At 43.2% G+C, this 25,592-nt stretch overlaps 1 protein-coding gene across 3 annotated transcripts in view; it reads right to left on the bottom strand.

The window, feature by feature from the left end:
* LOC126237366 (prolyl 4-hydroxylase subunit alpha-2) overlaps window positions 1–25,592 on the bottom strand; it is an 840,261-nt gene that overhangs the window by 675,589 nt on the left and 139,080 nt on the right. Inside the window, exon 1 of one of the 3 annotated variants that reach the window (XM_049947446.1) lies at window positions 11,553–11,593. The exons of the other annotated variants lie outside the window; for them this stretch is intronic. The gene's annotated coding sequence lies outside the window, so the exon portion shown is untranslated. Of the gene's footprint in view, window positions 1–11,552; window positions 11,594–25,592 lie in introns of those variants that run through there. 3 annotated transcript variants of the gene reach the window in all.

Raw genomic sequence — 25,592 nt, 5'->3', positions numbered from 1 at the left:
GGGATGCAGGGATGTTAATGAATTACACGCACATACTGACGCTTGCCACATCACATAGGTGCCCGTGCTGAGCGCCTACGAGTCTGACTGATGATCGTCTTCTGGTACCCTATATGTAATTATCTATAACTCCGTATATCTGCAGGCTGTCCCAGAAATGTTGCAACAATCTTCGAGGGGTTTTAGAGTATGTCTTGAGCTACAAAGCGAGGACATGACCCCGTGTCCAGAAACGTCATCCAACGACGCTACAGAGCGTCGAAGTTATAGGCGCTGGCGTCTGGCACTAGACCACCCCTCCGTCAGCAAACGTGACCTTGAGCATGGACGAACCGTAGGCGGAGCGTCTCGCCTTGTCATTTGTTATTCAATGATCGCGACTGATTGCCGCGACCACCAATGGAGAAGATGGAGCTAGCTGCTGCGCGGACAAAGTTTGTCTCTCATGAATACGATTCTCTGTTGCCTTGGCCAATGAAATGTAACTGCGATTTCTTTATTGTCACAACATTGTTTCCAGCATTAAAATAGCATCGCCAGGGGAGAACAATGCCACATTAGCGCACTACGACGCGCCCGACATTTGCCGTCAAAACTTAAACCCCCAGACGAGGGAAGGTCGTCAAAATACACTACTGGCCATTAAACTTGCTACACCAAGAAGAAATGCAGATGATAAAGGGGTATTCATTGGACAAATACATTATACTAGAACTGACATGTGATTACATTTTCATGCAATTTGGGTGCACAGATCCTGAGAAATCAGTACCCAGAACAACCACCTCTGCCCGTAATAACGGCCTTGATACGCCTGTGCATTGAGTCAAACATAACTTGGATGGCGTGTACAGGTACAGCTACCCACGCAGCTTCAACACGATACCACAGTTCATCAAGAGTAGTGACTGGCGTATTGTGACGAGCCAGTTGTTCGGCAACCATTGACCAGACGTTTTCAGTTGGTGAGAGACCTGGAGAATGTGTTGGCCAGGGCAGCAGTCGAACTTTTTCGGTATCCAGAAAGGCCCGTACAGGACCTGCAACACGTGGTCGTGCGTTATCCTGCTGAAATATAGGGTTTCGCAGGGATCGAATGAAGGGTAGAGCCACGGGTCGTAACACATCTGAAATGTAACGTCCACTGTTCAGAGTGCCGTCAATGCGGACCAGAGGTGACCGAGACGTGAAACCAATGGCACCCCTTACCATCACGCCGGGTGATAAGCCAGTATGGCGATGACGAATACACGCTTTCAATGTGCGTTCACCGCGATGTCGCCAAACACGGATGCGACCATCATGATGCTGTAAACAGAATCTAGATTCATCCGAAAAAATGACGTTTTGCCATTCGTGCACCCAGGTTCGTCGTTGAGTACACCATCGCACGCGCTCCTGTCTGTGATGCAGCGTCAAGGGTAACCGCAACCATGGTCTCCGAGCTGATAGCCCATGCTGCTGCAAGCGTCGCCGAACTGTTCGTGCAGATGGTTGTTGTCTTGCGAACGTCCCCATCTGTTGACTCAGGGATCGAGACGTGGCTGCACGATCCGTTACGGCCATGCGGATAAGATGCCTGTCATCTCGACTGCTAGTGATACGAGGCCGTTGGGATTCAGCACGGTGTTCCGTATTACCATCCTGAACCCACCGATTCCATAGTCTGCTAACAGTCATTGGATCTCGACCAACGCGAGCAGCAATGTCACGATACGATAAACCGCAGTCGCGATAGGCTACAATCCGACCTTTATCAAAGTCGGAAACGTGATGGTACGCATTTCTCCTCCTTACACGAGGCATCACAACAACGTTTCACCAGGCAACGCCGGTCAACTGCTGTTTGTGTATGAGAAATCGGTTGGAAACTTTCCTCATGTCAGCACGTTGAAGGTGTCGCCACTGGCGCCGAACCTGTGTGAATGCTCAAATGGCTCTGAGCACTATGGGACTTAACTGCTGAGGTCATCAGTCCCCTAGAACTTAGAACTACTTAAACCTGACTAACCTAAGGTGGTCACTCACATCCATGCCCGAGGCAGGATTCGAACCTGCGTCCGTAGCGGTCGCGCGGTTCCAGACTGTAGCACCTAGAACCGCTTGGCCACTCCGGCCGGCTGTGAATACTCTGAAAAGCTAATCATTTGCATATCACAGCATCTTCTTCCTGTCGGTTAAATTTCGCGTCTGTAGCACGTCATCTTCGTGGTGTAGCAATTTTAATGGCCAGTAGTGTAAGTAAAGTAGGACATCAGGTGTGTATCCGAGCACCTATCGTGCTGTAAGCTTGCAACCACCACAGATGCGCCACTGCACTATTCGCCCCGATGTCCTGTTTTATATATCTTGATGACTTCCCCTTGTAACACCATAGTAGGATATTATGTAATTTTTTCTTCTGCTTAATTATGCTTTGCATAAAGTGTATTTTCTTTAATATGTGCTCTTTGATGTGTTGCACTATGTTTTCCCTTTACTGATTAATTGCTTTTATTGTATTTAGAAATGGATGATTTTGGTTAGATAATTCTGTATTGATTTGTTAATATGGGTAAATGCAATGTTTGCTTAAAAATGTTTACTTTCTACTTTGTAACTGCTGATCCACACTTGGTTCATGTTATGGTAAAACATCGTGTGGTTCCCCTCTAAACGGAAGTTATTTACCGCGCGCAAATTGCGGTTTGTGCGAGTGAGAAGGTGGATATGAGCGTCAGTCGGAGGGTAGCCACCATACAGTGGGCAGCTAGTGATTGGAAAGTGCATTGTGCACGTGCCGAGTGAGTCTTTTAGTGCTTGGATTTATTACGCCAAAGCCTCGGGTGGATGAATGGATTTAATACAATGCACTGTGGCCTGAAATTATTATAAAATCTGATGATCGTCGCCATGAAGAAAATAAAGAGCATATCAATTACAACTACAAGTCCATCTGCCAACATATACTCGCCACCAATATTGCGCAGTCACTGTAACAATGTTGTTGTTGTTGTTGTGGTCTTCAGTCCTGAGACTGGTTTGATGCAGCTCTCCATGCTACTCTATCCTGTGCAAGCTTCTTCATCTCCCAGTACCTACTGCAACCTACATCCTTCTGAATCTGCTTAGTGTATTAATCTCTTGGTCTCCCTCTACGATTTTTACCCTCCACGCTGCCCTCCAGTGCTAAATTTGTGATCCCTTGATGCCTCAAAACATGTCCTACCAACCGATCCCTTCTTCTAGTCAAGTTGTGCCACAAACTTCTCTTCTCCGCAATTCTATTCAATACCTCCTCATTAGTTACGTGATCTACCCACCTTATCTTCAGCATTCTTCTGTAGCACCACATTTCAAAAGCTTCTATTCTCTTCTTGTCCAAACTGGTTATCGTCCATGTTTCACTTCCATACATGGTTACACTCCATACAAATACTTTCAGAAACGACTTCCTGACACTTAAATCTATACTCGATGTTAACAAATTTCTCTTCTTCAGAAACGATTTCCTTGCCATTGCCAGTCTACATTTTATATCCTCTCTACTTCGACCATCATCAGTTATTTTGCTCCCTAAATAGCAAAACTCCTTTACTACTTTAAGTGTCTCATTTCCTAATCTAATTCCCTCAGCATCACCCGATTTAATTTGACTACATTCCATTATCCTCGTTTTGCTTTTGTTGATGTTCATCTTATATCCTCCTTTCAAGACACTGTCCATTCCGTTCAACTGCTCTTCCAAGTCCTTTGCTGTCTCTGACAGAATTACAATGTCATCGGCGAACCTCAAAGTTTTTACTTCTTCTCCATGAATTTTAATACCTACTCCGAATTTTTCTTTTGTTTCCTTTACTGCTTGCTCAATATACAGACTGAATAACATCGGGGAGAGGCTACAACCCTGTCTTACTCCTTTCCCAACCACTGCTTCCCTTTCATGCCCCTCGACTCTTATAACTGCCATCTGGTTTCTGTACAAATTATAAATAGCCTTTCGCTCCCTGTATTTTACCCCTGCCACCTTCAGAATTTGAGAGTATTCCAGTTAACGTTGTCAAAAGCTTTCTCTAAGTCTACAAATGCTAGAAACGTAGGTTTGCCTTTTCTTAATACAAGAGGAGGAATAATAGATTTGTACAGTGATGCATCAACACATTTAGTATGTGCACATACAAGGTAACTCATACCAAAATTTATGTGCCTACCTTGACTTTTTCCCTATCATAACACCTATCAGGATCCGCTCCTTTTAAGCTATGATTTCCGAGTGCCCAGATTGCGCGAAATGATTATCGAAAAAAGAAAGACAATTAATTATTTAAATTTGTTCAAAATTGAGTGAAATAGCTTATCTCAAATTATTGTGGATTTTCGTGAATTCGAGGGAAGAATAAGTGTAGCTTTTGTGAAAGCCTCCCAGTAATTGAAATTCTTCATTTTAAAGTTTAGTGATCTCTTAAAATTACTTGCTTAACCTCTGGTTTCAAAAGTAAACAACTGAGATAGTAATAAACAGACAAATCATTTTGAGGTCAGTTTAAAGTAAATGTTCTTAACGATTGGTTTGAAAAGCGATACGTAGTGAGTATATTGATTGTAGAATCTGTTAAAAATGCACACAAGGCGAGTCAATCTTCAAAGAACTGTTTTCCTAAGTTGGCATTCTTTATGCTGTTCACGAAAGTTTGTTTAGTTTGTTTTACAAAATTGGTCAAGATTAAGGGCCTCCCATTGAAAGTTGCTAAAAATACATAAAGTTAATGGATTAATGAATATTCTCACTCCTCTTGAAATTTATGTTGAGTTTTGTGCACATTGTGTGCCAAAAAGGTGTAATATCAGTTTATGAGCTCCCAATTACTGTTGTATTCTCACTGACGGTAAAGTTACTATGAATGCCATTATCCATGAAAACAGTTACTTCTTTGCTTCTAAAAGATAGTGTGAATCTTACTGCATGTGAGTTTTATTTAAATTTGTACTGTCTAGAAATATCTGATGGAATAAGACTAGACCCATGCCCAAATTCCAGTTTAGTATTGGCTAGCATTTGTTGTGTTGACCAAGTTATTCGGGTTTGACAAAGTATTTAAAATTGACGAGTCTGACAGTTACTTTTGTGTTTGTAAGGACAGGCGTGTTTTACAATAATTATTAGTATCCACTTTACCATTTTTTTTTTTTTTTGCTTTTGATTGGGTTCATTGCACTTTCGGAGGAAAGAAGTATAGGCTGTTTTTCCACAAAAATTGTTTACTTTTTCTTTAAAAGTAATGTTACACATTTCTATGCCTAATTAGGCTGGCGACCGTATTATATTTCATTTGAATAAAAGTGATTAGCTAAAACATTATCTAAATTGGTTCTGACATTTTCCGTGTTTTTACGCAACTTTAATTTCAACTACGATAAGCAAAATTCTTTCGGCATTTCACGGTTAAATCTACAAAAATCCTCCCAGAGGATAACATTAGCTGCATCTAAATACCTAAATTGGTTACAAATATTATATCTGTATACTAAACGGTGGAGTGTGAGTGTTACATCCTCTTCACGAGTTTGATTTTTGACAACAAACGCTGGGCGAGTCTTGGTGCGCTGATGTGACATTGTTTTGATACAGCGAAACCGGTTGTGATGAGAAAGAAATAACCAATTACAGCTGTTTTGCGGTTCATTTTACTTCCATTCATTATGAAGAATTACAGATCCTGCATGAGACGTAATCAAGGTAATACTGATCAGCTGTACAAGAAACCCCTGCACTGTGACCGTGTGGTGCACAATTGAGTTCAAAGAATATGTTCTAAGATTCTACACCGACTGTCTATAAAGGATATTAGACAGTAGTTTTGTGGATCATTTCTGCTATCCTTGCAGATGGTTGGTTTGTGGGAATAAAGGGACCAGACTGCGACGGTCATCGGTCCCTCCTTGCAGATGGGCGGGAGATGGCTTCGTTGGGCAACCTCGGTCCGTACTTTTTTTAGGGACTTAATGGCCGTGCATTAAAGGTTACTGGCGATTGCTGTGCCCAAATGTAAAATGACTTCCGCCTTGCAAGGCTAAAAACGGCATATTATCCACCAGTATGGGTCAAAATGGCTCCCAGCACTATGGGACTTAACATCTGAGGTCATCAGTCCCCTAGAACTTAGAACTACTTAAACCTAACTAACCTAAGGACACCACACACATCCATGCCCGAGGCAGGATTCGAATCTGCGACCGTAGCAGTCGCACGGTTCCGGACTGAAGCGCCTAGAACCGCTCCGCCACAGCGGCCGGCTGCAAAGATAACATTAGTATACACTATACAAATATCATTGCAAAGATAACATTTGTATACACTATATTTTTTTGGCAATACACTACTGTTTCGATATTTGATGAGTGTATATGATTAAAAGCTTTATGCAATCCATTCAGTTTACCAGTTTCATTTATTACAATTAGCCATTACTTGTTGTAACAAGATGAAACTTTTACGAAATTTGGAATTGCACAAGAGTCTTTTATTTCTACATTTGCATCGACTTGTTGCATATCTAGTAGCGCAAATGCATCGAGTGTACTCTTGGCCATCGATCAGTGACGGTAAAGAAGAGATGGTTCATAATGATTCTTCTTCTGTAACCACGGATTTCAGCGTGAGCACTTTCTCGCGCAGAATGAAAAACTCACTTCTGGAATACGGCTACTTTAGAACACAATTCTCTGTCCTAGCTTGTAGAAAGCAGCCACGACGTTCGTGAACTGCAAGAACGCTTCTGGGATCACTAAGATCTCTGTCGACATCTAGTATACGGACGCGAACATTATCTCCAACTTGTACTGGTGGGAATTCTGCGCCTGAAGTATTAAGCATTTTCGCACATTCTGTTTGCAAACAGACATGAGCTTCTGACCCTCTTTTTCCTCATTTCCTCTTTATGCTGAAATAATCTGCAAATAATTTTCTCCCCATACCCTTAGTCCTCTTCGTTCCTTTTTTCACAATCTATCTTTGCCACAGGATATACAACAATAGACTGCACTAACTCTGTTTGACGCAGCACACATAATATTTTCGAGTTATTTTCAGACAACTGGTCTGTAGATTCCTATGGTTCCACAACCACGACGGCAGCTTCATTTTTTAGGGGGGGGGGCATTTACTGCATCCTCCAAATCTTGTTCAACGTCCTCAAGATCTTCATCTGTCACTATGTAATCCACAACCTCTCTGAGCAGATTTAAGGTACTCACAACCACTTCTGCTTTGCAGCCAAACACGGTCTCATATGGTGATTGCTGAATGCCTTGATGAAAAGAACGGCTTTTCATTAATTGAATGTGTTGATTCCTTCGTCAGCATCCATGCCATTGTCATATTCTGAACATCCTGGATGGTGGAATCGATGAGGCCGGGGATCTGGCTGTATCTACGGTTTTTGTGTACCAGTTTGAGTACAGGCCACATATTCCTTAGCTCATTTATAACTTGGTTCGGAAATTCTCCCCCTTTATCTGGCTGAAGCGCACTTGGAACACCTTTCGTGATAAAGACATCAACTAGCTGGTAAGCAACTCCTTATGCTCTTTTGCTTTCCAGGGGTCACAGTAATATACACGTGGTTAAATGTTACTGGTAACTGAATATAAATTTGTGTTTACCGTCAGGGTTACTTCCCAGATCTATCAGCTCTAACCTGCATCTTGAGTTAAATTCTTAAAACATAAAAGGTTTGAAAACTAAATCTGTCTTGGGATTAGACAATATTGTCTTGACAACACTTAGATAAGTGGTGATACAATGTAATGACTTCTTTGGTGACACTTTTGTATTTAGTCTGTAGCTCTTCTTTATATCCGTGTGCGGGCTCCATGTCCAATTTTGAAGTGAGTATCATGCAGTATGTTGAACAATTGTTCTGTATGCACGTAGTATAAAATAACGCTGTTGTCTTCCGTTACTGGTACACTAAGCTTTTTCTATCCTGCCGACTTCACTAACATCATATTATCTTAGCCGATAATAGTTATAACTTTCTTTTCTTTACTCTGGCTTCTTTAACGTCACCCATCTCTGGTGAGGATTGCGCTATTATTAACTTTTTCTTGCAGCAGAGTATTCAAAGTGTCCGAGAACCTGCTTTTCACATCAAATGTTGGTTCCGCATTAGCAAGTATGCTAACTTCGCCCTGCTGATTACTTCCGTGTGAAGTAGCCACGGCACAGCCTAGACTTACCGTTAGATGGAATAGTCGTAGAGGCCATATAATTACGGTCGGTCAGGAATTGGCTCTCAGCACTATGGGACTTAACGTCTGAGGTCATCAGTCCCCTAGAACTACTTAAAGCTAACTAACCTAAGGACATCACACACATCCATGCCCGAGGCAGGATTCGAACCTGCGAGTGTAGTGGTCGCGCGGTTCCAGACTGAAGCGCCTAGAACCGCTCGGCCACACCGGCTGGCAGAAAGACTCAAACCATTTATGTAATGAGTAGTGTTGTAGAGTCTTATCTACATTCTGTGTCGCTCAGGAAGCATATAAATATCACAAATAAAAACTCAGTAGATTGCCGGTCATCCGACTTTCACAAATCTGACCTTCCATTTAATCCGAGCCGCCGGTCATAAGGAAAAAAGGAAAACTAAAAAATCATAAAATTACTGTATTTTGTCAGTTTTAAAAGTCGTATTCCTCACTTATTGCGTCAGTCGACCTTCCTGCTCATCTGATCGGGCCACGGCCAGTTCATATCGGAGGAATGGGACTCTACTGTTTACATAATAACAGAAGCGTTCAGTAAGTAATGCAACACTTTTTTTTCGGCCAATTAAGATTTTAAAAATTCAGAATTTTTTGTGCGACATCGTGGAATATTCCCGATTCAGTCCCATAGATTCATGAAGTTCCAACAGGTGACGGCGCTATACGTATCTATACCGAAGACTGTCATTGAAGTTTTTTGGCGGAAAACCAGAGCATCGCAGACATAGATGATTGCAGAACGTTTACTGACCACTAGCAGTGAATAAAAGCACGGTGAGTCGTTGGTCGAGGAGTCTGTCATCATAGCAACAAGGAAGCGCAACCTGCCCGCTTGTCGGCGCACCGGCCGCACGCAGCTGTGACCCGGCCGCGGTGGCCGAGCAGTTCTAGGCGCTACAGTGTGGAACCGCCCGACCGCTACGATCGCAGGTTCGAATCCTGCCTCGGGCATGGATGTGTGTGATGTCCTTAGGTCAGTTAGGTTTAAGTAGTTCTAAGTTCTAGGGGACTGATGACCTCAGATGTTAAGTCCCATAGTGCTCAGAGCCATTTGAACCATTTCAAGCAGCTGTGACTCCTGCCATGTTTAACACTGTTATGCGAGGCAATCCAACACCTCCGCGCTCAACAGAACTTCTCTGTTGGTAGAGCTGACACACTCGTCCACCAGTCGAGGCACTCAAAGATGTGTGCCCGCTGGCTTCTTCGCCTTACGAGGCCGATCGTGACAATTTTCTTTTTTCGAATATCCTCACATGCGATGAAACATGCGTTCACTATTTCGAATCGGAAACAAAATGGCAGACCTTGGAGTGGCGCCACACAATCTCTCCTCCGAAAAAAAGTTTCAAAAGCGCACCCTCTGCCGGTAAATTCATGGCAACGGTCTTTTGCGAAACCATTCAACAGCCAAGATCACATAAAATATTTCTTTGTTTAAGAAAACCGGTTTCAAAAAATGGTTCAAATGGCTCTGAGCACTAAGGGACTTAACTTCTGACCGAGCGAGGTGGCGCAGTGGTTAGCACACTGGACTCGCATTCGGGAGGACGACGGTTCAATTCCGTCTCCGGCCATCCTGATTTAGGTTTTCCGTGATTTCCCTAAATCGTTTCAGGCAAATGCCGGGATGGTTCCTTTGAAAGGGCACGGCCGATTTCCTTCCCAATCCTTCCCTAACCCGAGCTTGCGCTCCGTCTCTAATGACCTCGTTGTCGACGGGACGTTAAACACTAACCACTCCACTCCACTCCACTTAACTTCTGAGGTCATCAGTCCCCTAGAACTTGGAACTACTTAAACCTAACTAACCTAAGGACGTCACACACACTCATGCCCGAGGCAGGATTCGAACCTGCGATCTTAGCGGTCACGCGGTTCCAGACTGCAGCGCCTAGAACCGCTCGGCCACTTCGGCCGGCAAAACCGGTTTCAACAGACTATGCTGTCATCATGGACCCTTAAAATCTTTTTGTTGAAAAACATGTTCATTTTACGCTGACCTCACGCACAAGATACCAAGTCGATAAAAATATCACATTATAGGAAGGTTGTCATCGCTAAAATATTTAAAATCATGAAGTACGTTATGAAACAGGCTATATCCATATGCATATTGCTCACAGTTCTTGTTGCATCATACAAACACGGTACATAATAGCACAACTGTTTACATGTGCTGGACATATTCTAAACTGACAGGTATTATTGAAAAGATAAAATTTTTATATTTTATACAAATGTTATCTTTGCAGTGATACTTGTATAGTGTATACAAATGTTATCTTTGCAATAATACCTGCCAGTTGTACCTCATATGCCGTTTAAAGTGGCTTCGCACTGTTAAGAATATGTCCAGCACATATGAACAGTTGAGCTATTGTCTATCGTGTTTTACAATGCAACAAGCAACTCCGAACAATATATATATTGATATAGTCTGTTGCACAACGTACTTCACGTTTCTAAAGATTTTAGCGATGACAAACTTTTTATCCACTTGTCATCTTGTGCATGAGGTCAGCGTAAAATTAACATGATTTACAATAAAAATATTTTAACACCTGAAGATGACAGCATAGTCTGTTGAAACCGACTGTCTTATATAATGAAATATTTTATGAGATCTTGGCTATTGAACGGTTTTTAACAATTAAACAGACCGCACTTCAGTTCTCTCAAAATGAGAAAATTCGGTCTTCTGCGACTCTGAAGGTGTTATTCTGTTCGATGTCCTCCCTGATGGTGCAACGATCGACTCTGAAGTGTATTGTGCGACCCTCGGGAAAACGAAGGAATAACTTCGGCGCCACAAAAATGCTTGCGAACTTCTCCTTCTCCATGACAACACGAGGCCTCGCAGAAGTCTGCGCACCCGAGAAGAGCTCGCGAAATTTCGCTCTACAGCCCGGATCTCGCGCCTTCCAACTTCCGTCTGTTTGGCCCAGTGAAAGATGCAATCCTCGAGAAGCAGTACGTTGATGATGCCGTGGTGATTGACGCAACAAGATGTTGGAAGGGTTGTACCATGAGGGCACAGAGGCCATCCCCGTATGTTGGGGCGAGGCTGTCGCACTGAACGGTGTTTATGTTCAGAAATAGTGTTTTGCAGCCAAAGAGTGTTTTCGGAATCCTGAATAAAACCAATCTGCTTTCAGAAAAAAATGTGTTGCATTACTTATTGTACGCCCCTTGTATAATGTAAACACCAGGAATCAGCACAGTACTCACAATGAAACCGATTTGTGTAAATAAGAACACGTCACACAGGAAGCACAAATACCAGGAATTACTATAGTACTCACAATGAAGCCTGAAACGCCCTGCTAAAACTGCAGGACAGGACAGGTAGCTGGAATTGTGGAAAGGGCCAAAAATGAGCGGCTGTCAGTTACACTCGAACACATATAACTTTATTTATTTGACCAAACATTACAGTACAAATTCTTGAACTTAGTTATCGGCTGAATACGCCACAGTATCTTATGCCTTAAGGGCACAACCACTTTAATTAAAAAGGAGGCTAAAAGCCATTAACTCAAACTCCAGACACAAAAAAGAATATTTAGAAAGCAGAAGGCCTCACGTTAAGTAAGTTCTATAATTTGGCTGAAGGCCCAAAAATGAAAAGCAACAACCTTAATTTAAAAACGGCTGAAGGCCCCCGTGACCTAAAACTCAAGGTTAAATAAATTTAAAAAACAAAGCCTTATCTTAAATTAGGCTTAAGGACCCGAACAATCTAACACTTGACAAGTAAGGAACTTTAGTTTTAAAAAGGCTCAAAGCTCATGACTTAAAACTCAACTAAAATAATTTTTATTAGGCAGAAGGCCCAAGGCTTTATCAAGTGGCTCTGAGCACTATGGGACTTAACATCTGTGGTCATCAGTCCCCTAGAACTTAGAACTACTTAAACCTAACTAACCTAAGGACATCACACACGTCCATGCCCGAGGCAGGATTCGAACCTGCGACCGTAGCGGTCACGCGGTTCCAGACTGAAGCGCGTAGAACCGCACGGCCACACCGGCCGGCCAAGACTTTATCTTTAAAGAATATATTAATCAGGCTGAAGACCCAAACAATCTAGCACTTCACAAGCAAGAAATTTTAATTTTAAAGCTGCTGAAGGCCCATGACTTAAAACACCACTAAAAAAAATTCAACTTTAATTCAAGACCATCGGCTATGAGCCATACAAATACACCCAAAAAAAAAAAAAAATAGGAAAAGGCAGTGCAGCTAACGGCGCTCAGAAGTTTCGGGGGTCGGCCAGCACTTGAAATACTAACGTTCACTTAGGTGAGGCAGGCAGTCGGCCCAACCATTCTCGATCCGACGACAACCCATCTAACAGACAGTCAACAGACCCACCGACAAGGTAACTTGCGCTCCACTCGACCAGCACACAACCGGGACTTCAATGCAAACGTAAAATGCATGGGCGCCCACAACCAAACATACATTAAGCTGTCGAACTACACACCGTGCTGGACAGCGACAACACGGTGAGGTAAGGACACTGCCTAAATTTACGTCAAAGGCCAGGGCAGGTAACCGGAACCTTAACGGCCACAAGGCAGAAAATTCCGATGGTGCACTTCAATTGCAAATAACCAAATACAGTTAGACTCCACCAGACGGTGGCTAAACCTTCACCAGCTCGAACACACACGTTGTTGCTCGCGGGAATGCCCCAACAGCCAACAACGAGAACCAAATGGCACAATGTGAACAGTCTTGACTTGCTGGTAAATTAAATCCAAACTCAATTTTCGTTTCCAGGGTCGGTTAACCATGGACCTCGTGGTAATGGGAACAGCCCCATACACTCCGACACTGTGTAGAGGATGCCAGCAGGCCCGGCGAAACCACGCCCCGCGGAGACTTCCTCGCTTCTCCACGCCAACCGACCGACTGCTACACATCAGCACAGAGACAGCACTAAAATAACTGAGCGGTCGACTTCAAAAGCTACACATAGTTTCACGAACACTTGCACGAAGGACTAGACAATACTAATGGCAGCGACTGTGCAATAACAAGGACGAATCACGAGTTGGCACACGAAGGCAACCCATAAGTTATCGCCGACCAACATACACGTCGTCCAACAAGACGACCGACCGACGACCAACCCACGTGATCCACACTCAAGTGATATGTATCGGCAGCCGTTGGGCGAGTCATGGCTGTCCGGACCTCACTGCAGCCGCGCCCCGACTGAACTTCTGCCGCGTCCTAAGTCAAACACTGCCAGGTCCGAACTGCAACGCTAGCGCCTCCCAACGCACTGGCAGATCCGAACTAACTCCGAACACACGACAACCGGGAAGTAATAGCAGTCAGCAAAGATAATACACCAGGGCATATATCGATAAGCGCCGTTGCTGCCGCTCACGGGAAGGCAAGGCGGCAACTCAGGGACACCAGTAATTGAAATTAACACAACGAGGTGGTAGTACAGTAAAAACAGGATGTCCAATGAGATATGGCACGAACACGACCCACGTACGGCTCAAAGCCGATTTGTCAGAAGAGAACAAGTCGCAGTCTCAGAATTGGGGCTTCTCCCAAAAGCAGCTGCTGCCTCGTGCACTGCACACTGAACACTGAAAGCGGAAGGAATGCTGCCTCCCGGATATTGTTGCAGCAGCCCAGATATTTCCAGACAATGTGCGAAATGGCCTGTAGCGTATACACTGTTACTTTTGGTAATCGGACCTCGGCCACACCTCCCAGTCAAAGTGCGAAATGGCCGGCCAATTCGGGAACTGGCCGCAGTTCCCCTTTTAATGTGATCCACGGACGATGGCGGTCCGCGCATGTCGAGACACGGACGGGATTGCATTATTGACGACTCCAAGCGACAGTTGCGGTACGCGATTGCGCGTGCTTTCCGCCTGAAGAAAGCGTACATCCAGCGAACTATTTCTCCCGCTTGCTCATGCAGAATTTATCACCTACCACCACAATCAGCGATGGCAACTCGCAAGAAATGGAACAGAAACTCCCTAAACAACTCGCTATGATCAAGTTTAATGCTCGCATTAGCTACGGCATTCACAGCAGAGCTCTCAGAACACTGATTGGCTGTCTGAGAATACGTGACATTGGTGCCCAGAACAAGCTTAAACTCCACTGTCACCGTTCGTGACGCCAACTACAGTATGTCCGATAAGGCGATGCTGTAAATTAATGGTCCCTACAGGTGCTGTGACTGACTACAATAGGTACTTGGCAGCCGCTAACGGCGCGCTCAACTCATGTTTTTATGTAGAGGAGACACACAATGAATGAGAGCCCGCCGAACAATAGTGAAGAAGGAAGTGCAGTAAGGAATCGAGATCCCAGACAACGGGAAGAGCAGTGCAATAATTGCTATACAGACGGAACTCTTCCGGTGCCGAGAATACATTCAACGCATTGTGACGAGATACTACCGACAGGCAGGGTTCTTGAGAAGCCAACAGTAAGAGTGTGCCGCAAGTGTAGTACCTCACGAGGTTTCTCAGTTCGTGCCCGCCTGCTGAGGTGCAAGGTCGTTCATTAGCGAGGGCTGCTGCATGGCAACTAGTTCTCTACACGGTCTTTGCAAGTGGGGAAGGTCGCTTTGGATACGTAATAGAATCTTGCCGTTTCGAGGCATGCCCGCCAGAGAAGTAATCCTCTGGATATGGTAGGAATTAGGGCTGTTGAAAAAAATTCGATATATCGGCATTTTCCATAGAAATTTCGATATATATATATATATATATATATATAGGGTGTTACAAAAAGGTATGGCCAAACTTTCAGGAAACATTCCTCACACACAAAGAAAGAAAATATGTTCTGTGGACATGTGTCCATAGCCCGCATCTCGTGGTCGTGCGGTAGCGTTCTCGCTTCCCACGCCCGGGTTCCCGGGTTCGATTCCCGGCGGGGTCAGGGATTTTCTCTGCCTCGTGATGGCTGGGTGTTGTGTGCTGTCCTTAGGTTAGTTAGGTTTAAGTAGTTCTAAGTTCTAGGGTACTTATGACCACAGCAGTTGAGTCCCATAGTGCTCAGAGCCATTTGAACCATTTTGAACATGTGTCCATAAACGCTTACTTTCCATGTTAGAGCTCATTTTATTACTTCTCTTCAAATAACATTAATCATGGAATGGAAACAAACAGCGACAGAACGTACCAGCGTGACTTCAAACTCTTTGTTACAGGAAATGTTCAAAATGTCCTCCGTTAGCGAGGATACATGCATCCACCCTCCGTCGCATGGAATCCCTGATGCGCTGATGCAGCCCTGGAGAATGGCGTATTGTATCACAGCCGTCCACAATACGAGCACGAAGAGTCTCTACATTTGGTACCGGGGTTGCGTAGACAAGAGCTTTCAAATGCCCCCATAAACGAAAGTCAAGAGGGTAGAGGTCAGGAGAGCGTGGAGGCCATGGAATTGGTCCGCCTCTACCAATCCATCGGTCACCGAATCTGTTGTTGAGAAGCGTACGAAGCACTTCGACTGAAATGTGCAGGAGATCCATCGTTCATGAACCACATGTTGTGTCGTACTTGTAAAAGCACATGTTCTAGAAGCACAGGTAGAGTATCCCGTATGAAATCATGATACCGTGCTCCATTGAGCGTAGGTGGAAGAACATGGGGCCCAATCAAGACACCACCAACAATGCCTGCCCAAACGTTCACAGAAAATCTGTGTTGATGATGTGATTGCACAATTATGTGCGGATTCTCGTCAGCCCACACATGTCGATTGTGAAAATTTACAATTTGATCACGTTGGAATGAAGCCTCATCCGTAAAGAGAACATTTGCACTGAAATGAGGATTGACACATTGTTGGATAAACCATTCGCAGAAGTGTACCCGTGGAGGCCAATCAGCTGCTGATAGTGCCTGCACACGCTGTACATGGTACGGAAACAACTGGTTCTCCCGTAGCACTCTCCATACAGTGACGTGGTCAACGTTACCTTGTACAACAGCAACTTCTCTGATGCTGACATTAGGATTATCGTCAACTGCACGAAGAATTGCCTCGTCCATTGCAGGTGTCCTCGTCGTTTTAGGTCTTCCCCAGTCGCGAGTCATAGGCTGGGATGTTCCGTGCTCCCTAAGACGCCGATCAATTGCTTCGAACGTCTTCCTGTCGGGACACCTTCGTTCTGGAAATCTGTCTCGATACAAACGTACCGCGCCACGGCTATTGCCCCGTGCTAATCCATACATCAAATGGGCATCTGCCAACTCCGCATTTGTAAACATTGCACTGACTGCAAAACCACGTTCGTAATGAACACTAACCTGTTGATGCTACGTACTGATGTGCTTGATGCTAGTACTGTAGAGCAATGAGTCGCATGTCAACACAAGCACCGAAGTCAACATTACCTTCCTTCAATTGGGCCAACTGGTGGTGAATCGAGGAAGTACAGTACATATTGACGAAACTAAAATTAGCTCTAACATTGAAATTAAACGTTTCCGGACACATGTCCACATAACGTCTTTTCTTTATTTGTGTGTGAAGAATGTTTCCTGAAAGTTTGGCCGCACCTTTTGGTAACACCCTGTATATTCGAGATTTTTCTTCCCCGACATATCGATATGTCGATACCAAAATGGCAATAAACTATTCCGAGAAAGCCCACTTACAAAAGTTTCAAGAACAGGCTCTCAATGACGACTCTAGGAATACAGTACAAGCCTCTAAGCATCAGCTCACGTAAGGGTCGTGAAGACAAGATCATATTAATCACAACACGACAGAGGCATCTAAACAGTCCTTTTACCCGCGCTCCATAAGTGAACGGAATGGGAACAAGCCCTAAACAGTTGGGGCCGTGTGGGGTAGCCGTGCGGTCTAATGTGCCTTGCCACGGTCCGCGCGGCTCCCCCAGTCGGAGGTTCGAGTTCTCCCTCGGGCATGGGTGTGTGGGTTGTCCTTACCGTGAGTTAGTTTAAGTTAGATTGAGTAGTGCGTAAGCGTAGGGACCGATGACCGCAGCAGTTAGGTCCCGGAGTCCTCACCACACAGTCTCAATTTTTCCTAACAGTTGGTATAGTGGGACATACTCTCCGCCATGCACTTCACAGTGTAGATGTAGATGTCGATGTCGACGTAGATGTCCCTGACGGTTACGTGAGTTATTTGAATGTTTATACTGAGCCTCCGGGATTGTGTGTTTCACTTACATACTTGTTAAGCCTTTACAGTTACACATGAACTATGACTAAGACGAATGACGTACCATATTTCAAGAAGAGGCAAATATAGTGAATTTCTAAAAATGAAGTATTTACAAATTTATACGTCTTCTTGGATACGAATTTATCGTACTTCTTTCATTTAACAACTTCTTTCTGTTTCAATACACTACTGGTCATTAAAATTGCTACACCAAGAAGAAATCCAGATGATGAATAGGTATTCATTGGACAAACATATTCTACTGGAACTGACATGTGATTACATTTTCACGCAATTTGGGTGCATAGATCCTGAGAAATCAGTTCCCAGGACAACCACCTCTGGCCGTAATAACAACCCTGGGCATTGAGTCAAACAGAGCTTGGATGGCGTGTGCAGGTACAGCTGCCCATGCAGCTTCAACACGATACCACAGTTCATCAAGAGTAGTGACTGGCGTATTGTGACGAGCCAGTTGCTCGGCCACCATTGACCAGACGTTTTCAATTGGTGAGAGATCTGGAGAATGTGCTGACCAGGGCAGCAGTCAAACATTTTCTGTATCCAGAAAGGCCCGTACAGGACGTGCAACATGCGGTCGTGCATTATCCTGCCGAAATGTAGTATTTCGCAGGGATCGAATGAAGGGTAGAACCACGGGTCGTAACACATCTGAAATGTAACGTCCACTGTTCAAAGTGCCGTCAATGCGAACAAGAGGTGACCAAGACGTGTAACCAATGGCACCCCATACCATCACGCCGGGTGATAGCCAGTATGGCGATGACGAATACACGCTTCTAATGTGCGTTCACGGCGATGTCGCCAAACACGGATGCGACCAACATGATGCTGCAAACAAAACGCGGATTCATCCGAAAAAATGACGTTTTGCCATTCGTGCACCCAGTTTCGTCGTTGAGTACACCATCGCTGGCGCTCCCGTATGTGATGCAGCGTCAAGGGTAACCGCAGCCATGGTCTCCGAGCTGATAGTCCGTGCTGCTGAAAACGTCGTCGAACTGTTCGTGCAGATGGTTGTTGTCTTACAAACTTCCCCATCTGTTGACTCAGGGATCGAGACGTGGCTGCATGATCCGTTGCAGCCATGCGGATAAGACGCCTGTCATCTCGATTGCTAGTGATACGAGGCCGTTGGGATCCAACACGGCGTTCCGCATTACCCTCCTGAACCCACTGATTCCATATCCTGCTAACAATCGTTGGATCTCGACCAACGCGAGCAGCAATGTCGCGATACGATAAACCGCAATCGCGATAGGCTACAATCCGACCTTTATCATAGTCGGAAACGTGATGGTACGCATTTCTCCTCCTTACACGAGGCATCACAACAACGTTCCGCCAGGCAACGCCGGTCAACTGCTGTTTGTGTATGAGAAATCGGTTGGAAACTTTCCTCATGTCAGCACGTTGTAGGTGTCGCCACCGACGTCAACCTTGTGTGAATGCTCTGGAAAGCTAAACATTTGCATATCACAGCATCTTCTTCCGATTGGTTAAATTTCGCTTGTGTAGCACGTCATCTTCGTGGTGTAGCAATTTTAATGGCCAGTAGTGTATATGAATTTTCCTTGCAGATACCGCACTGGATGTTTCTTGAGGGGTAACTTTCTATCCGGTAATATGATTTTTCTGTTTTTCACACTAACAAGTGTTCCCACAATTTTCTCCAAAGTTCACTGTTAAGTGCACGAGAAAATGAAATGAAAGCTTCTTATTGGTAATGAATAAAGAGCAAATACCCTATAATAACAGTAACGTTAGACTACAAGAGTACAGTCTACAATATATTTAACAACACCAAGATAATTGATTGTTGTTAAATGTGCCGGCAAATGAATCCAGTTGTCACTCCTAGCATACCAGAGACTCAACTGTGAAACTAATGTTTTTGTAAGCTCTCGTCGCCGGTTTTGTAAAGGCCGCGTCGTTACTGCTGTGGAGGCCGAGTTGCCACTGTACAGTAGGCCGAGTTTGTGAATTCGTCAAACAGCTTCTGGTGCAGTACACCGCTAAGACACTTTCTCTCTGCCGCTATTATACCCTCCACCCCAGGGTCAGGTAAAAGGATGGGAGAACGAAGGTTCTACAACAATCCAACAAATTAGTAAGAAAGTCACGCAAATGAGTTAAAAAGGTTTACTTATCCTTGTGACTAGCCGAATAAAGAAGTCTACACCATTGCTTGTAATATAACACAAAAAGGCCCTCAATAGCTAAGTGCACATCGTCGTAGGTAGACTTCACAGTACACAACAAAGCAATTCACAACTGTCTGCTCACTTCTAAGTCAGCCCTGGACGATGATCTATAACCAAATGGGCGAGAGCTGCTCCTCTATATTCCAAGTAGCTTCTGGCCGTTGCCGTTCAGTCATTCGCGCGTTGTGCCCGGCTGGCAATTGGCCGAAGCGAAGTCGATATCTTCATCGTCAGCGCTGCCCATGGCGCTAGCGGAACTCTCTATGGCACTCGTTCCAGGTCGCATCTTCCCGCCTGTGGTATTTTTGCCCTGGCTGTGTCTTCTTCGGACGACACAGAGAACAGTATGTGAATGTGAATAGTACTACATCATACCCATGAAATTGTAGACAACGTACATTCTACAGGCTGTGACAGATTAGTAAGCATGTGTGTGATTTACACGTAAATAATCTGTGACGCAATTTTCTGTACAAAATATTAACCTTTCACACGGAAACAAATTAATAAGTGTTTACAGGCCAGATTCGAATGATTTTTAATCAACAGCTATCACACCTTTTCAGTACAGCAAAGCACAAACTGTCTCTAAAATTTAAAATGTTCCTACCTTCTTCATGCGCCCCTAATGGAGCTTTTACGCTAGACTTTCTACCCCCAACCATACACGAGCTTAAATAGTTATGCAATAATTACGTCTGGGTCTACTTAATCCACAGCAATATATTAAACAGTTTTAAATGATGAACTGGTCTATTCAATACATAATTAAATAAAAATGTGTAACGCTTATTGTAACTCTGGTGTACCTCCTGGGCTAGGGGTATCTTCAAGGGGTATATATATCCCAGTTGTACACCACTGCCTTCGTTCAAGCAATGAAAGTACTGTATAGACTGGTTTCACTCAGAAGAATGAATGGCTACCTCAGCCAACTAAAATACTAAATAATGATTTCAACTGAAGCAACCAATACATGCTCAATCGACAGAGAAACCACAGACTGGTTTCATCTGAGAAAAAAAAAAGAATTTAGTTGTTACCACGCATTTCAGAAAAATCTAAGACACGGAAATAAGTGGACAGCATTGTTAGCCGGAGATTAGGGACGCCAAAAAGTCGCAGTTCCGACTCTCCTATAAACTTGCATAATACCGACTTTTAAATAATTTTTTGAAACAAAAATATCTGACTACACTATGCATTTTCTCTTCCCAGAGAGCTCGACAGCTTATCTGTACACTTTCAAGTTGTCTTGTGTGCATCTTTTCTGACACCGCCAGTACATAAGACGCCTCTGCACATTCAGTATTTATTAACAATACTATAGTGGAGCAAATGGGACCACTTTTGCGATGGCAACTCCCGCAAATGCTTCGTTGGAACAGCTGCAAGTGGGTCAGTATGTGGCATTTAGATACGATAAAAACTGGTACGTAGGGTACATTTTTCAGGTATCATGTGACTTTAAAGATGTTGAGCTTAACTGCACGATCCCTGCCTAATTACATTTCCTTTATGGCCCTGTAGGAAAGATGCTGTTTGAGTCCCCTTCTCCAATGTTATATGTAAGGTGGACGTACCATCATTAAAAAGTTACAGTGCACGATTGTGTTAGTTTGACAAGAAGTGCTGTCAAAAGATCTTATGTAACACCTTTAAGTGAAATTATTTCGGTTCTGGATCAAGATGTAATGAGAAACAATGTTATATGCAAGATGGAAGAGTTTAAAGTATACGAGGGTCTTTCAATAATTGAAGAGACAAATTGGTCTGGGGAAAAAACTGTTATTAGGGCAAGTTTGGTACTTTTATGGGTTTAAGTTGGCATCACTGGGATGAGCCCTGGTCAGCTGATGTATCAACATTGTTTTGTATGTAACCTCAAAAATACATTTCAAGGTGGCTAGTCCGTTTGAAACGCCCACATTAGTGGACAACGTTCTGTTACCCTTTTTTTACTCGCTCAAGGCGAGAAACCAGTGAATATATACTGTAGGATGTCTAAAGTTTGTGGCGAAGGTTGTATAAATCCTGAAAATTTTTACAAGTGGGTAGAACGTTCAAAAATGGTCGCGACTCAGTGACTGGCGAACACCGTTCTGGACGACCAGTTGCAGTTTCAACTCCCTAACTTGAAAGTCGAATTGATAACATTATTCGTGCCGACCACCGTGTAGCAGTGGAAATTATAGTTCATAAGGGTCAAGTAAGTACGGGCACAGTTCATAACACTATCTGTAACAAGCTGAAGTACCCCAAAACATGTGCAAGTTGAGTCCCAAAGGAGTTGACGCTACTACAAAAGGAAACAAAGTTGAGAGTGTGCACAGAGCTCAAGAAACGTTATGAAAGAGATGAGCACTTGCTCAACAAAATTTGGCTTCACTATATGAGCAAGAATAAAAAAAACAAAGCATGGAGTGGATGCACACCAACATAACTGTCAAGAAAAAATTCAAAAACCAAACATCAGCTGGAAAAGTCATGGTGACGGTGTTTTGGGATTCTGATTATCTCGAAGAGCAGCGCACAATGAACAGCCAATACGACTCTGATTTGCTTTTAAACAAGATGAAGCCTGCCATGAGAGAGACGTCGTGGATCTCAGAGGAGAGGGTGATTCTCCAGCAACACAACGCACGTCCTCATATTGCTCAACTAACCCGTGAAACCATCGACAAAATGGGCTGGGAAGTACTGCCTCATCCCCCTTACAGTCCTGATTTCGCACCTAGTGTTTTTGATTTGTTTGGTGCACTGAAGGAGGCATTAGATAGGAAGAGGTTCGAGGACAACGAGGACGTGAAAAAGTTTGTAGGAAATTGGTTCAAACATCAAGATAAAGAGTTCTTTGCAGCCGGAAGAAAAAAGCTTGTAGCCCGTTGTAACAAGTGCATAAATGTTCAAGGGGATTATGTTGAAAAGTAGAAAAAGTATTGTTTTGTAAAAATAAACGCTTTTTTCTCCAGACCAATTTGCCTCTAATTACTGAATGATACTCGTACAATTTCCTCATTTATTTTTCAATTTGTTTGTGAAACTGTCCTTTGTAGAATTTTTATGTCGATAAATAAAGGTATATACGTAACACATTATTAATGTATCACTTTATTGCTTGCATATTTTCTTTCATTTCACTGAAGTTGTCTTTTTAATTTCCAGTAACAGAATAAGAATACCCGAAGCTGTCTCTTGTAATTCTTTACACTGAAAAGATCTAAGAGTGAAATACATGGTATACGTTGAGAAAAATGATTGATAACTGTTTTCAGCTCTCACCTGTTACAGTTCTGATGTACACGTCAATCATTAATACTTTAGGAACAGTTTTTTAAAGAATGCACACAGCTTTTATTTAGCAGTTCCCTGTAATGTTGAATTTGAATGGTATGTGTAAGTGGCATTTTCATTTTATTCTTTGAGTAAGGGTATTCTTCTTTGGACCTAAGATTGCCACTAGATATGTAAGCATTTCAGCAAAAAAAATCCAAGTTGAGATTCAGCTGTCTACGTACAACCCCCCCCCCCCTCCCCCAGACCTTTGAAGTTCGTCAAATTCGACGTTTTTTTCCGATGGAGTCATCTTCAACGCCAAAAAAACACTTTTCATTATACTGAATACTAGGGCTTAAGTGCTACAGTGCACACGCTGAAGTCTGTACTGTTTCCCTGTACAAAGTTATAATTTTTAAAAAAATCACGAATTTACAGTAAATGTCGTGTGACTAGGGCCTCCCGTCGGGTAGACCGTTCGCCGGGTGCAAGTCTTTCGATTTGACGCCAGTTCGGCGACCTGCGCGTCGATGGGGATGAAATGATGATGATTAGGGCAACACAACACCCAGTCCCTGAGCGGATAAAATCTCCGACCCAGCCGGGAATCGAATCCGAGCCCTTAGGATTGACATTCTGTCGCGCTGAACACTCAGCTACCGGGGCGGGACACGAATTTAAAGTGCAACATGGAAATGTGTTTTTTCAAAATTTTTCGTAGAAACTCTGGATGATGTATCTTACTTTTTGTACCTTATATCATCTTTGCGTCCTACATACTAGATTCCAAAGAATCGAAGTCTGTAGATCAACTCATTACGAAGTAGTGGACCTCTGAATGTAGGGAAACTAATAACCCACTACACACCCTTGAGCATTTAAACATGAATTTATCAAAAATGGTTACAGTTAGGACAGTACTATTGGGCAGTTTCACTATTAAGACACGTAGGTATCCATGTACCAAATATGACTAAATTCTGAAATGGTCACCTTAGGATACGCCAACATTTCTGTGAGTTTACATGGTATGATTCATTTGCACTTTTCTTATATGTCATCCTGAAAGCCATGGACAAAGACAGTCAGATAGATACAGTATTTCTCTATTTCCGAAAAGCATTTAGTCCGTTTCACATAGACGCTTACTATAAAATGGTACAATTTTATGAGATACAAAGCGAAATTTTTTACTGAATAAAGGATTTTTTTGGTAGGGAGGAAAGGGCAAGTTCTTAGATGGAGAGTCGTCGACAGATGTATGGTGTGCTCTAGGAACTGAACTGGACCGCTTGCTCTTGACTTTGTATATTAATGTTCTTGCAGACAATATTAACAGTAATCTCAGACCTTCTAAAGTGAAGTACTGTGGCATCAGTCATCGCATAAAATTACCTGGATGGAACACATTGTATAAGTATGAATTGGAACAGTCACATAGGCTCCGTTGTAGGTAAAGCATATGGTGAAAGTCTGTTCGCCTGTAGGATAATAGTGGAATGCGTACCAAATAGGACTAACAGGGGGTATTTAACGTATACAGAGAACGACAGCACTAATTGTCACTGGTTTGTTTGACCTGTCGAACAATTGTCACAGAGATGCTAATGTAACTCAACTGTCATACTACTGAAAATAGACGCAAGCTATCCGTAAAAAGCCTACTTCCAACCTAGCAAGAACCAGCTGTAGATGATGACTCTAAGAAAATACGGCGACCCCGCATGGGTCGCATGGACAAAACTGAATTACTGCACGCTCAGAGCATTTTAAGGCTTATTCTTCCCACGCTTCATACGTGGACGGAACGGGAAGCAGCTGTAATAATTGGTACAGTTTGAAGTTCCCTCTGCCATACGCATCACATTGGTTTCCCGAGTATGGCTATAGATTTAATCTACGATCGGAAACAGGCTCGTGTCATTGTTATAAGGAAATGATCAAATAGTTCGTCCGAGGAAAAGTAATATCCATACACAACATTTTAAAACGTGACGTAATTTTGATGTATTCGTGCTAGCTGCAAATTAAATAGAAACTAGGTGTTCCAAGATAAACCGAAAGAAAGGAAAGTAGTTCCTTCTCGAAACACGATTGCCAGGTCCAAAACTAGAAAAACCGGACATGGCATATTCATTTTAGAAATAAAGCCAATCAGTCAATTTTTTTTACGAAATCAATCTTAAACGTGCTTAAACTTAAAGAAACTGAAATTAATATGCTTAAACTCGGTAATTGGAAACACTGTGTGCCAAAACCTCTCGCTAAAAACGTTAAAGTAAGTACTTCTAATTCCGATTCAGTGTCGACCATCTGATATATTATTAGGCATAGATACCCTACTTTTCAATGTATGTGATACCAATTAATCTAAACTAAATCTAATATTTGTAAATGAAATTAAATACAAAGAATAGTTATCAATAATGCGCAAAATGGTTTCCTCATCAAACAATCACATACAATTGTTAATTGTTGCCTGTTAATATTGTGTCCTGTTGGGAAAAGGCATCTACTGAATTACATGAAAATTTTTCAAATGGGCACAGATCCTAATTTCATTTCAGAAGGTTCGTTTAGATTCTACAATTGTTTCTTTCCTGTGTAACGGGTTATTAAGCTGTGTTCTGTCTGCATACTGCTGGGATA

Source organism: Schistocerca nitens, chromosome 2 (genome assembly GCF_023898315.1).
Source record: "Schistocerca nitens isolate TAMUIC-IGC-003100 chromosome 2, iqSchNite1.1, whole genome shotgun sequence".
Lineage (NCBI taxonomy): Eukaryota > Metazoa > Arthropoda > Insecta > Orthoptera > Acrididae > Schistocerca > Schistocerca nitens.
The sequence above is the reverse complement of the archived record's forward strand: the minus strand, read 5'-3'. Positions and strand labels throughout refer to the sequence as shown.